At 40.2% G+C, this 13,420-nt stretch overlaps 1 pseudogene; it reads left to right on the forward strand.

Annotated features, from left to right (window-relative positions):
* The first annotated feature begins 231 nt into the window (after positions 1 to 231).
* The window catches only part of LOC134162733 (ATP-dependent translocase ABCB1-like), a 30,303-nt pseudogene continuing 17,114 nt past the window's right edge, over positions 232 to 13,420 (forward strand).

A 13,420-nucleotide genomic window follows, 5' to 3' on the forward strand; every position in this document is an offset into this window, starting at 1 on the left:
ACTGCCCCTCGGTTCTGCTTATAAGCAGAGTTTTCCAAGTCATCATTCTTCCGGCTTTGGTAGGGGTCTGCTGTGGGCAAAACGCATTTCCCTGCACGCCTCCTGCCCAGCTGCGGCACCGACCTTCACCTGAAACCAGAGCCGGGGCCGGGTGGGCGGAAAGGGAAGGCGGCACTGCCGCTATAACGGCTGCTGTAGGCGGCCGGGGCCGCCGTGCAGGATAGGGGCTGCATGGGGCTTGGCGGGCGGGGACATCGAGAGAGGCCACGGTCACCAGCGGGTGTGGATTGTCAAGGTAAACTGGAATAGCAGTCAGGAATCTACCCTAAAAGATGTTTTGAAATATATTTTATTATGGGGTTTGTTATTATTTTAGCCTTCATAAAATTCACGTGTAGGGTTTTTTGCACCACCCCCCCCCCCCACCCCCCCCCCCGTATATACAGGTTTCTTTTTTAAACGTGTATATACCATGCATCAAGAAAAAAAGACTTGGAAAACTCGGAACACCAGTCATTTACTGCCTTTAAGTTTTGCATAGTTGGTGTGTGGTATAATGCAGACATGGCAAGGGATTGGGACTATATGGTGTTTAAGGTCCCTTCCAACCCAAACCAGTCTATCATCCTAAATAACCTTAGTCTTTAGGATTATAGCCATGACTGTATTATGACTCTTCAATAAGTTCTAATTGTTATAAAAACCTAGTATCGCTAATCTGTTTTAGTTGATTTTTATTATAATTTATACTGAGAGGCAATAAGCAAGCAGTGCTGGGTGCGCCAGAGAGTCTCCGCGCTGCCTGAGACACACGAGGGGAACTTCTGGGGATAGTCTCATACTTTTTGGTCCTGGGTTTCAGCCAATCCTGTTGTCTTCTTTTCCCGGGCTTCTTGGGTTTCAGCCAGTCCTGTTGTCTTCTTTTCCTGGGCTTCTTGGGTTTCAGCCAGTCCTGTTGTCTTCTTTTCCCGGGCTTCTTGGGTTTCAGCCAGTCCTGTTGTCTTCTTTTCCCGGGCTTCTCCACCTGTTGCTGGGGTCTTGTCTCCAGGTGAAGAAATATCTTAGAAAGGTTACTAAACATAAGATGTCTATCACAAGTCTGACCGCCATCTTAGCCCCCATAAATTCCACTCCTTATGTGTTTATTTGTTCAGCGCACAGACTTCACAACGTTCTGTAACACGACATATCTCTAAGTTACCTCCCCCCACCCCTTTTCTAAGAACATCCATATGCAATTTAAACAATGAACAAAACATTTCTTTGCACAGTATTGTGGTTGACCCAGGGGAATTATTCCCTTGTTTCTTCTTCCTCCTCACTGTGGTATTGACAGGGACACTATCATACCCTTTGCACATAGCACAATGATAACAAGGGATTCCATCTCCACACAAAGTGCAATGATCACTAGGACCCCTGAGTTGCTGACACGAATCACTCTGATGTAACTCACATAATCAAACGTAAGCTAATGAGAGAAATTCACCATTCTGTAATAGATCATCCACCATAATTTGTATATGAACGATTTAGCATAAAAGACTACTAAAACTGGCTAAAAAAGCTACTGAGTTTGGTTCCATTGTAATAGTTTGCACTGTTCTTAATATCTCATTAAAAGTAGTTCTTTGTCACGCTGTTACCTTTTGGGGTGGGGTTTTTTTTTGAGTTGCATTCAAGTAGGACTATGTTCAGATCAGGATGTAATGAGTCATGGAAAACCCCGCAAACATTTTAACGTGAACTCTTTAAATATTTGTTATTTCTAAATGTTTTCTTGCTTTTTTGATTTAAGTGACTGCATCTTGTGAATGTAAAACAAGAACAATGAAGAAATATGTTGTAAACTCCACAGAAAAGGACCTCTCTGATGCTGGTAAGCCACAGCCATGAAAGCCATGTATGTTTTTGAGGGCTGTATTCCACAGCTCCAAGTCTAAAGGTGCGTTGTAAGTCTTTCCTGATTGCTGTGGTGATTTCATAGGAAATTACACAAAGAGTTAACTAAATCTAACACCTAGAAAACATTAATGTATAAATTATTCCACCAAGTTCAACAAAGTTCATTTCCATTTCTATTCAGCTGGGTTTTAGCCTGGGCATGAAAATGTTAGTACAATAATCTCAGTAAGGTGAAAGCACATTATTACCTTCAAATGGTTGTTTAAGCAGGTCTTTAAACAAATTTCTAAATGAGCCTCACGTGAAAACAGTATGTAGAAAATTCTGTTCATGGTGAGTCATTATGTAAAGTTAAGGTAAATGTAAATTGGGTGTGACTGGTGTGTGGAGCCCTTTTTCTCCCCATGTGATTCACAGCTAGCTCCCTACTGTGGTTGCTCATCAGTTTATTTATCCAGTTATTACATCTCATTTTATACATTTAGAATCATAATCTTTCAGGAGTAAGATTCCTTTTTTGTGTAGATTACTAAAGCCCCTAGCACAAAGGAAGTGGGATATGTGGTAACTATTGCAATACAAAAGAATAATGAAGACAGCTATTACAGACGAAAACATGATTCTTCTGTTAACTCCTATCTGTTCTGTCTTACCTACAGCAATTATAATCTTCTGGTTGGAAGGAAGAAAGCAGAGAGTTGTGGTTAGTGGGGCAGAATCTAGCTGGAGGTCTGTGACTAGTGGAGTCCCTCAGGGGTCGGTGCTGGGACCAGTGCTGTTTTTTTCATCAGTGACCTGGATGAGTGAACTGAATGTACCCTCAGCAAGTTTGCTGATGATACTAAACTGGGAGGAGTGGCTGACACGCCAAAGGGCTGTGTTGCCATTCAGCGAGACCTGGACAGGCTGGAGAGTTGGGCAGAGAGGAACTTGATGAAATTCAACAAGGGGAAGTGTAGAGTCTTGCATCTGGGGAAGAACAACCCCATGTACCAGTACAGGTTGGGGGCTGACCTGCTGGACAGTAGTGAAGGGGAAAGGCACCTGGGGGTCCTGGTGGATATGAGGATGACCATGAGCCAGCAATGTGCCCTTGTGGCCAAGAAGGCCAATGGCATCCTAGGGTGCATTAGAAAGGGTGTGGTTAGTAGGTCAAGAGAGGTTCTCCTCCCCCTCTACTCTGCCTTGGTGAGGCCGCATCTGGAATATTGTGTCCAGTTATGGGCCCCTCAGTTCAAGAAGGATAGGGAATTGCTTGAAAGAGTCCAGTGCAGAGCTACAAAGATGATTAAGGGAGTGGAACATCTCCCTTATGAGGAGAGGCTGAGGGAGCTGGGACTCTTTAGCTTGGAGGAGACTGAGGGGTGACCTCATCAATGTTTACAAATATGTAAAGGGTGAGTGTCAGGATGATGGAGCTAGGTTTTTTTCAGTGATGTCCAGTGATAGGACAAGGGGCAATGGGTGTAAACTGGAGCATAGGACGTTCCATGTGAACATCAGGAAAAATTTCTTTACTGTGAGAGTGACAGAGCACTGGAACAGGTTGCCCAGGGGGGTTGTGGAGTCTCCTACGTTGGAGATATTCAAGGCCCACCTGCACAAGTTCCTGTGTGATGTACTGTAGGTTGCCCTGCTCTTGCAGGAGGGTTGGACTAGATGATCTTTTGAGATCCCTTCCAACCCTTGGGATTCTGTGATTCTGTGATTCTTCTCCATAACCAAGTCCACTTATTTCAGTAGTGCTTCTCCTTGTTTGCATTCACTTGTGTAGGTGTTTGCAGGATGAATTAATTCTTGCTTTTAGATAGCTTTTCTCTATAAATATATTTTAGTTGTAAAAATGAAGTTTGTTTCAGTCTCATAAATGAAGCTGGGAGCTTTTTTCTGGTGTAGAGGAGATGAACTGAAGAGAAAGGAAGTTTCAAGAAAAACGCATGAGGCTCTTCCAAGAACATGAGAAAAACTAATCCTAAAGATTTAAATAAAAAAGAATTAGCAGGGAAAGCTGCAAGAAACTGGTACAGAAGATGTTTTATTAAGTAAAAGAAAACCAACCCAAACGCAACAACCTAAACTAAAACTCTACTTCTATTTCACAGAATCTTCAACCAAGAGATACAACTCCTATTTCCAACACAATGAAAATCTTGAACCAAGTGACCACTTAAAGCCCAAGAACGAAAAGTAGGTACTCTTAAAAGCAGGTACTCTTAAAAGTAGGTACTCTTAAAAGCAGGTACTCTTAAAAGCAGGTGTTCTTTGAACTTAACACATTGGCCACTGGTGTACTGAGTAAGATGCCCTCCATGAGGGCAGGGTGGAGGAGGTGAGGAAAGAGTTTAATATAGCTTTGCTAGAAAAAACACATGTTCATTATTCTTTTTTATTTACTTCTAGGAAGGAAAATGAGAAGCCAGAGAAAGAGGTGGTTGCCGCATTTGAATTGGTTAGTGTCCAAGTTGATGGTCTGCTTTATATTTTCTTTTTGCTACTTGTCATTGTGAACTGTTTATGAATTACAATTAATAGGCGATCAAAATTTGGAGAAAAAGCCTGAGATCTATTGGTGCTAGACCTCTCTAAAATTTGGTCAGTTAGGTCATATGCTCCCCTCAGTGTATTGGTGGCACTGACAGCAGTTCAACTGTAGTGGTATTGGAAGAAGAAGCTCACCCCTGCTGAGGCTGACCTAGGACATTGCTTTGACCTTGCCTTTGCTTTGTAAAGGATGTATCCTATGTTTGACATTTGAGGCATGTGCTTTCTGAGAGAACTTGTGGTATGGTTTTGTATCAGTTTGCTGTACAACAGCTATTCCCAAATAACTTACACGTGGACTTGCTTATTCTGAAACAAGAGAAGTTTTATTCTTCTCTGTCTTATTCATATGTCACTTACACTTTGGAAGAGGGTTAGGACAGTCAGGAATAAAATACTCTGATTTCAGATTAATCACATCCAGGAATAGTTATGGTATTTAAATTCATAAATGTTCAAGGGTAGACAAGCTTTAAGACACAATCCCTGCTGCAAACATTTTCTGCTAGTATATGTAACACAGGTGCTGGTCAATAACTCACTCTTGTTTACATTTCAAAGGCATTATCTTAGTAAATATGTAACTAAGGGAACACAAAATAAAATATATTGTACAAAGAAGATTATCACTAAGAAACATGTAGGACATACACTTTGGGTATTTTGCTGCCAAGCTGGGGAAGAGCCATGTGTCCCATAAGTATTCCCTTAGTAGCCATACTGAGTACTGATTTAAAGACGTATAAAATTCTTATGTTCTGAGTTTATCTTCAGTTGGAGTGTTGTTGCTACTTGGAATATATAGGTAGAAACAAAGCATAATCTGAAAGCCCACTGTACTATAACAGATACTGAACTGTGAGGCATAACTTCACTTTCTGGTTTTGGGTTTTTTTAATGATCACATAGTTTTGCTATGCTGATCGTGTGGATGTCCTTTTGTTGGTAGTTGATTTGATCGCAGTTGTTGCAAATGGTACTGGAATGCCACTTATGGTCATTTTCTATGGAGATATGACAAACAGCTTTATGCAAAACAGAGTGCAAGCAAATGTGTCAAGGTAAACGTTAAAATTAGATTTTCTATATACCAGTTATGTTTCGCTACAGGGGCTAAGACCCACCCTCATCCCCCGCCTTTCCCTTCCCCAGACTATGCACTGGTACACATCCAAAAAAGTACATAATAAGCAAAATTCATCCTGCTGGAACTTATCCAGTCATTTTAATCAATCTTTAATGGCTAGACCAGGGCAGGAGGAGTGGCTGGATGTGCTCTTTATGAATGACTTCAACTTTGGCAAGACAGTAAGCAGCATGACCACCTTTTGTATCATCAGTTATCAGGCTCTAATTACATTCCTTAAAAATAAATGTATTTACCAAATTATTTTGTATTATGCAAAACCCCACTTGTAAAACACAAAATGTTCCAAATCTGATGACCCTAGATTACCCTGATTTATTTTCTATATTACACTTTCACAAATATTACGACTTTTTTTTCTCCCACAGATACTTCAGTAAATAGTTCCAGCTGTCCAACAATTCCAGGCATAGATATAGAAAGTGAAATGACAAAGTAAGAGTCTTTGTAGTTGTTCTGTTTACAGGGCATTGGGCGATTTCCTTTTATTATGTTATTCCTTTCAGCAGAAGCCAAAGGTTTGACTTCTCAAAAAGGCTTCTCGAGAATGTATCGCAGGCTTCAGTATTTACATTGGTGGGGTAAACAAAGAATAATGGTTGCTTTATGTGTCTAACTTCTCTCACAGCACACAGTGGGGTTTTTGTTCCCTTATCACAGGTATGCTTACTACTGTGTGGGAATTGGCTTTGCTGTGTTGGTCCTGAGCACCATCCAAGCATGGAACGTTTTCGGTTGCTGCCACGAGGCAGATTGCAAGAATCTGGTAGAAGTTGTTCTTTGCAGTGCCTCACCAGGAAGCGGCTTGGTTTGATTCTGCCCAAATAGGAATGCTGAACACCAGGCTGACAGAGTAAGGATTCTGTTCATTTACCTCTGTAAGTACGACGTTTTAAAGAAAACTGCTGTTTGTCTTTTATGGTATAGCCTACAGAAAGTTGGAAAAAAAAAAAAAAAACAGACCAAAAACCTGAAATGTCACTGCTCTAAGGGAGAAATTCATTATCCTTTTCAGCTTCATTTGTTCAGTTTGTGTGATACATGCATTGGAAGGGGTTTTGCTGTGAAATGCTTGGCGCTGGCTTTCTAATGTCCATGAAGTACATAGCAGACAGTCTATATAAACAGCTCTGCTGTTTCCAGCTAGTTTACAAACACCAAAAGTTCTGAAACTTTGTTTAATGGAAATGAGCTTGTATTTGCATCAAGCCAGATCTCAGGATGGACCTCTGTCCAGTTAAAGTCTTCAAGCTTTTCCATTGATTTAGATGTAGGGATGAGGGCTGTGTGCCCCAAGATCCAGTGGGGCTGTATGCATGAACACAGATTAATTATTTTTTTCCTGAGTTTTATGGTATCTTTGGACAGAGCTGTGTCCAGAAAGGTGTAAGAGAAGCTTAAGTGAAACCACTCTAATATCTGTATGTTCTGAGAAGAGAAAACGGGGAAGGAAATTTATGTGAAAGCCAGAGATTCTTCCAAATAATAATTGTTTTGGTAAAATGGAGATAACCCTTGATCTCAGTCTGTAGCCAAAATTAAGAACATAAAATGCACCAGAGAGCTGAGCAGAAAGAATCATTTAGAGATGGTCACAGGATATGAGGAGGCTGTTTGGCTGTCTACTTGTATTACATTTGGATGCTGGTTAAGGAAACTAGGTCATTTGTGACGTAGCGACAGGGCACAGAAACAGCAGAGAATGATGGAAAATATAGAAAATTAGTCCTAAAAAATAGGAGGTTTCTGTTGTGTTGTGCCCACACAAAAGACTAACGGCACTGTTCCGTAGCTTTGGTTAGAAATTTCACTGTGCCAGTTAGGAAATGGCAAAGCTTCTGACAGTAGACCAGACAGCATGAAGCAGAATGGGAGGAAGTTAGAATGAAAGGCATTCAAAGGTAATAATTTTTTATTTTTTTTTTCATGAAGGCATTGAAGAAAAGATCTGTATATTTGTACAGGTTTTTGCCACATTTCTGGCAGGGATTATTACAGGATTCATCTACAGATGGAAGCTGACACTGGTGATTTTGTCTGTTAGCCTTCTGCTTGCTGCATCAGCGGCATTTTGGTCATCTGTAAGTGTGTGTGAATCAAAAACCAAAGCAAACCAGAAAAACAGCACAACTGTTATGCACAGGAAAGAGAGAGAGAATGGGAGCAACCTAGTGTGGTTTCTAAATTGAGACTGTTGGTCCCATGCTTACTTTGTGATTTTCACTCCTCCTTTAGATTTTCCTTCTGAGTTCCCAAGCATGTACTTGTGAATCATATTCCTTCTGTCCATGTACTCTGTCCTTATGGCTTGTTGCAGGAGGGTAATCTGCATCACAGCATCTTCCTTGCACAGTGATTTCTTCATGCAGAGAACTGGGGAAGTCGAGGCACACACATGTGGCCCTCACTCTTAACACAGATACTTTTCAAGCTCTTTCTGTCTACTCAAGTGCAATACCATATCTCTTTCAAACAGTTTACCAGGCTTCATGCTGTGTACAGAGTAAACTCTAGGACATATATACAGCTGCTACTGGAGTGATATAAATTAGTAAAAACACCTGGAGAGATTTCCCTTTCAGATAGGAAAACATTTTCCCTTTGTGAGCTGTTGTAGCCACATTCATGGGTACCACTTGTACTCCTGAGTGTTATATGTACTTGTATATAGTACTAGGAGTTTTTTCCTACTAGAAGCATTTCAGATAAGCTAGGAAGAAGAACATTAGAAGCTGTAATGTGACTGCTTTCAATGTCTACTGGTGCTCTGAGTTTCTGAACACCTTGGACACCCTGCAGAACAGCAACATCACACCTTCCTGACACACACGCACACATCATAGTGTAGTTCAGAGGATGTCCTCAGGCTGGGAGGAAAGTGATCAGTCATGAAGCTCATCTGATGCTCATGGTAGTCTTTCACTGTAGTGAGGATACAATCAGAGAATGAGCTGAATTTTGGGGAAATTCAGGGCAAAGAGAAGAGTTGATGGACTCCTTCCTAAAATCTCAACTTGTGTTTTCAGCAGTGATCATTCTTATTCAGTAATATAGTGTTTATATCCTTTCAGCAGACTGCAGTAACACTGTTTTTCAACTTTCCAGTTACTGGCATCCCTTACTGCTAGAGAGCTGTCTGCTTATGCCAAAGCAGGAGCTGTGGCGAAAGAAATTTTGACAGCAGTCAGGACTGTTGTGGCTTTCAATGGACAGCAGAAGGCATTAGCAAAGTAAGTTTTTGAAATTCTATTATAAATATGGAACAAGAGATTGGCTTGGGGGCTAGGGGAGGGAGGCAGGGGAGTCTCCTTAGTGTCATTTTATCCTTCTGTAAGTGGACAGCTTACCTGAAATAAAAATGCATAAATGAGCCTAGTCAGTGCATACAAGGTACTTTGTGTTATTACTGCAGCACAGACTCAAATTTCTCCTCTGATAGAGATCTGGAGTGGAATAGAAAGTGAAAGTGGTAGGAAGGTTATCTTTACCTTGTAGTCAAATGCAGAGAAGCATGTGATTAATTGCTTAACTTTTAGAACATGCACCGTTGTTCTGATCTCTGATTGATGAGCTTATGTTCAAACTTCACTGGATAGCAGCCTTCAGCAAAATCACATTACTGGCCTTTATTATTTTAACAATTTGCAAATAACACTTGCAGTTGACCTAATCCATTGCTGGCCCTAGTCACATGTAAAAGGGTAACGTGAATATGACAGACCACTAATTTATTCACATGTATATCAGATAACTCAACAAGCATAAACAATATGCAAATACAGGTCATCACCAGTACTATGCAGTTGGGAAAGGCAAACCGGAAGACCTGATTCATATGATCCATGAATCTCTTCTGTCTTTTTTTAACTCTCATGTTTGCCCTGATCTTGTGAAATTTCTAAGGCAATGTTAACCCTAGCTCAGAGCCTGCTGCTGCATTCACCTGCTTCCAAGGCTGAGCTCTGACTGTCTTACAGCATTGTGCTCTGCTTAGTGGGATTTGTCCTTAAGTTGCAACAATATTCAGACCCTTTCTGTTTATGCACTAAAGGCAGAACAGCCCTAAGATGACCTAGATAAGTTGTCCCTCTCCTTCCCATCTTCTTGGTCCCTGCAAATACGAGGGTCTTTTTTTTTAATGAGGTCTAGAAACAAAATAACTGATACCTGGGTAACTCCATGCCAGCAAGGCCTTTCACCCATGGTTGTCCCATCAGTCTCTTCCGCAGCTCTACCGCCAGTTAATGTAAAAACCCTTGGTGGCTCTCATAGGAACATCATCTACTAGGAACAGACACTCCTACCAGGGGCTGACTAGGGCATTTTTCGAGCTGTGGATTATGGCTCCTACACAGGTCTTGAATGAAGGCCTCATAGTTAGGAAAACTTTTTGCTGCACGGTGCCTCCACTGACTGCAAATGTTTATGCTTGCAAGGGACCTTCAGTCATCTTATGCTTCTGGCAGTGGTTTGGCTCCTTCTTTGTAGTTGAGTGATCACATATACTCGTTACACTCCTTAAATCCAGTTCTCATTTCCCTGAAGGTCCTGTGATGCTGCTGACTCGAAGTTAGGGCTTGGTTTTAAGAACACAACCAAGCCAAAACTTTTAAATACATTTGAGTAACGATACAGAATTGGTAGCCTGTGGGCAATTTACATGAGCAAAATTAATACACATTGTTTAAAGATTCCTTCCCAGCTGACTGAATTTCATTTATTCCTTTTATGTGGTTGATTTTCATAGAAAACATGTATTAGGAAAAAAGTGCAAGCTGCTGAGCATGCTGAGCATGAGATGGCAAGTAAAAACATCTTCTTTTTACAAGCCTGTCCCTAGGCTATATTTTCCATAATGAGCTTGAGTAAGTGAAAGCTGTTACCTGGAAACTATAGATGAATGAATACAAACTGTTCTTAGAAGAAATAATTCTCCCGTTGAACTTGTCAGTCTTCATACTAGTCTTCCATGTCCACTTGTTTGCTATATTGCCACATTAATCAGTAAATTAACCTAAGGGAAGGAGTCCTGGCTTCCCAGAATGGCCAGTATGAGAACAACTCAAATGCCAGAGGGAACTCTGGCTTCTATTCATTTACCTACCTTAACCTGTAGTGCCTGGGCTTGCTTTTTTTTTACCTGTTTTGAATGTGGAAGACTAAACTTTACCTTGGATAGGTAATGTTGATAAAACTTTTTCAAGATTTTCTTTTAGGACTAATGCAAACAAATGGCTCAAGAGTGATACTGTGTCTTCAAGAATTACAATACCATGTTATTCAATTTTTTCTAAATGTCTTCTGTAACAGTATGACAGTGTTGTCAGTGTATGCAAGAGCAGATTTATTCAAATGGATTATATCCTTATTAGTCTTCTGTCAAAAAAAAGAAGTCTGTGTTCTTTCTGTGAGACTTTAATTGTTTTTATGTCAGAAATCCATTTAATTAAAAAAAGGTCAGTGGGAAATATCAGTCAGAATGGCATGTGGTACCAATCAGATTAATGGTTTCCTTATCCACTTTCAGATATGATGCTAACTTAGAGGTGGCTAGAAGTGTTGGACTGAAAAAACCCATTACCACCAACACATCTCTAGGTGTTTCACAGTTTCTCATTTTTGAACCCTATGCGCTTGCATTTTGGTATGGAACCAAGCTCACTGCTGAGGATGAAAATTATTACATCAGCTGTGTGTTAATTGTAAGTGCAGCAATGCAGCGTTGAAAAATGCTCTGCAGCTTCAAGAAAATAGTTATGTCAGTAGTTTATATAATTATCTCTATTTTTCTGCCAAGTGTTTGCTAAATTAGCTGTTAGCAGCTCACTTGGAATAAAAGAACTGAAAGGAAGGCATTCATCTTCCCTGGCTTCTGATACAACAATTTGAACAGGACACTTTGAATTCCCACTCTAATCAATGTAGAGGCAAAAGTATGTGTACTTCATCACTTGTCTTGTATCTTATTGTAGGGCAGGATGAACAAACTAGAGCTGATAGTTAGGGAGCAAGGACAGGTAATCTGGATTGTCAACAAAATTCTAGCTAGACACTAGGATTAAATGAATCCTGCTGGTGTGATGAAAGTGTACTGATAAGTCCTCAATATCTCATTTAGCCATGTCTTTTTGCATATTTGTTGTTGTTTACTTGAAGGTGTTTACCATACCTTACCAATATATCCAAGTTGGTAATGGTTTGAGGATACTTAGCTATCTTCTTGTTCTGCAAATTTTGGTTATATGCTTAATTTACACACTAAAGCGATGTCTGATGAGTTCCCCTCAGTATGGTTCCTCAAAGCACATGAAGTTAATTGTGTGTTGGTCCCATAAGTAGGATGTCAGTTAAGAAAATCTGCAATAAATTTTGTAAGCCTCTTAATTTTGAGAACATCTGGAAAGCAACACAGAAAGATATTTGTTCTATTCCTACATGATAGAAAATGCAAGAATATCAAAAAGAAAAGTTACTCATGCCACAAAAGCATGTTTCGGTAGTTACTATTCACCCCAGGAAAATGAGGAGTGGACAGGAGTGACTGGAATGCTCTTTTCACTTTCGTATTTATTTTTCCTGGAAAGGGTGCAGTCGAAAGACATAGGCATTTAACAGCTGGGCATTGGTGGCTCTGTAATCACTGTTAACTGTAATGCTTCCTTCTGTCTCCTGCAGGTGTTCTTCTCAGTGTTCATCAGAGCCTTGACCCAGGGCTAGGCAGCTCCCAACCTGGAGAAGGTGGCTAATGCACGTGGAGCTGCCTATGAAGCGTATCAGATTATCAATAAGGTAATTATCTATGTAAGTGGCAGCCTTTCAGTCACACTTAAATCCACCCCCCTCTTTTTTGTTCCTCAAGAGACATAGCCAAAAGTATTCATAACTATATATATATTCAAACTATAAATGTCAACCACTGAAACCTGTAATATTTCAATTCATATCAAGAAAACTGCTTCTTTGTTACAATGAATGTTGGGAAATCAGACGTGTATCTGAGATTGATGGATGAAGTCATTCTCTAATATTAGAGTTGCAGCTCCAGAGGGAAAATAGTAAGGCATGAAATTGTATGCACAATTTCAGCTGAGTTTGTTTTTTTGGGGGGAGTTGGTGAGGAGGGGATTAATAGTGCCATTGAAAGCTTTAATAATATAAAGCTGCAGTGCTGATGTTGCTATGAGAAAAGGTTATTATCAAGGTCTTGTTGTGTTATGTGGTAATGGGATATCTGTATACATAAAATATTTTAAACAAGTAGGACTAGAAAGCTCTTGAAGAAGTGGCTACATCATTCTTCTTGATGTGAGTGTAAGCTCCTCCTACAGAGATTACTGAGAGCCATGTTTAGCTGCAAGATAGTACAGACAAGTTCTGCAATTACAGGCTTTCTGCTATGGATTTTGTTGCATTTGAGAATGTAATATATTTGTCATAGTAGAATTCACAGTCAGATGTTCCCCTGCATTCAGCATCCTGTGAGTAAAACACAGCAGCTGTGCCATGGTGTACTGAAGTGTAAACCAGCAGCTGAGAAAGTAAAGGAGAGAACGATGAGTCAAGCTGAAATAACAGTTCCAAAAATTGTAATAAGCAGCAATAGATTTTAAAAACCTCTTTCCAGAAACAGCTTATAGACAGCAGTTCTAAGGAAGGCTACAAACCAGACAGACTCGTAGGAGAAATTGAATTCAGAAATGTCCATTTTGGTTACCCATCCAGACCTGATGTTAAAGTAGGTGACCATTTTAGATTAATCTACTGTACTGAAATTCTGCAACCTATGTCCATATTATTTGCCTAATGTTGGTTTTGTTCTTGAATGCA

Source organism: Pezoporus occidentalis, unplaced genomic scaffold (assembly GCF_034315485.1).
Source record: "Pezoporus occidentalis ecotype Australia unplaced genomic scaffold, CSIRO_AGI_Poc_V1 ctg103, whole genome shotgun sequence".
Taxonomy (NCBI): Eukaryota; Metazoa; Chordata; class Aves; order Psittaciformes; family Psittacidae; genus Pezoporus; species Pezoporus occidentalis.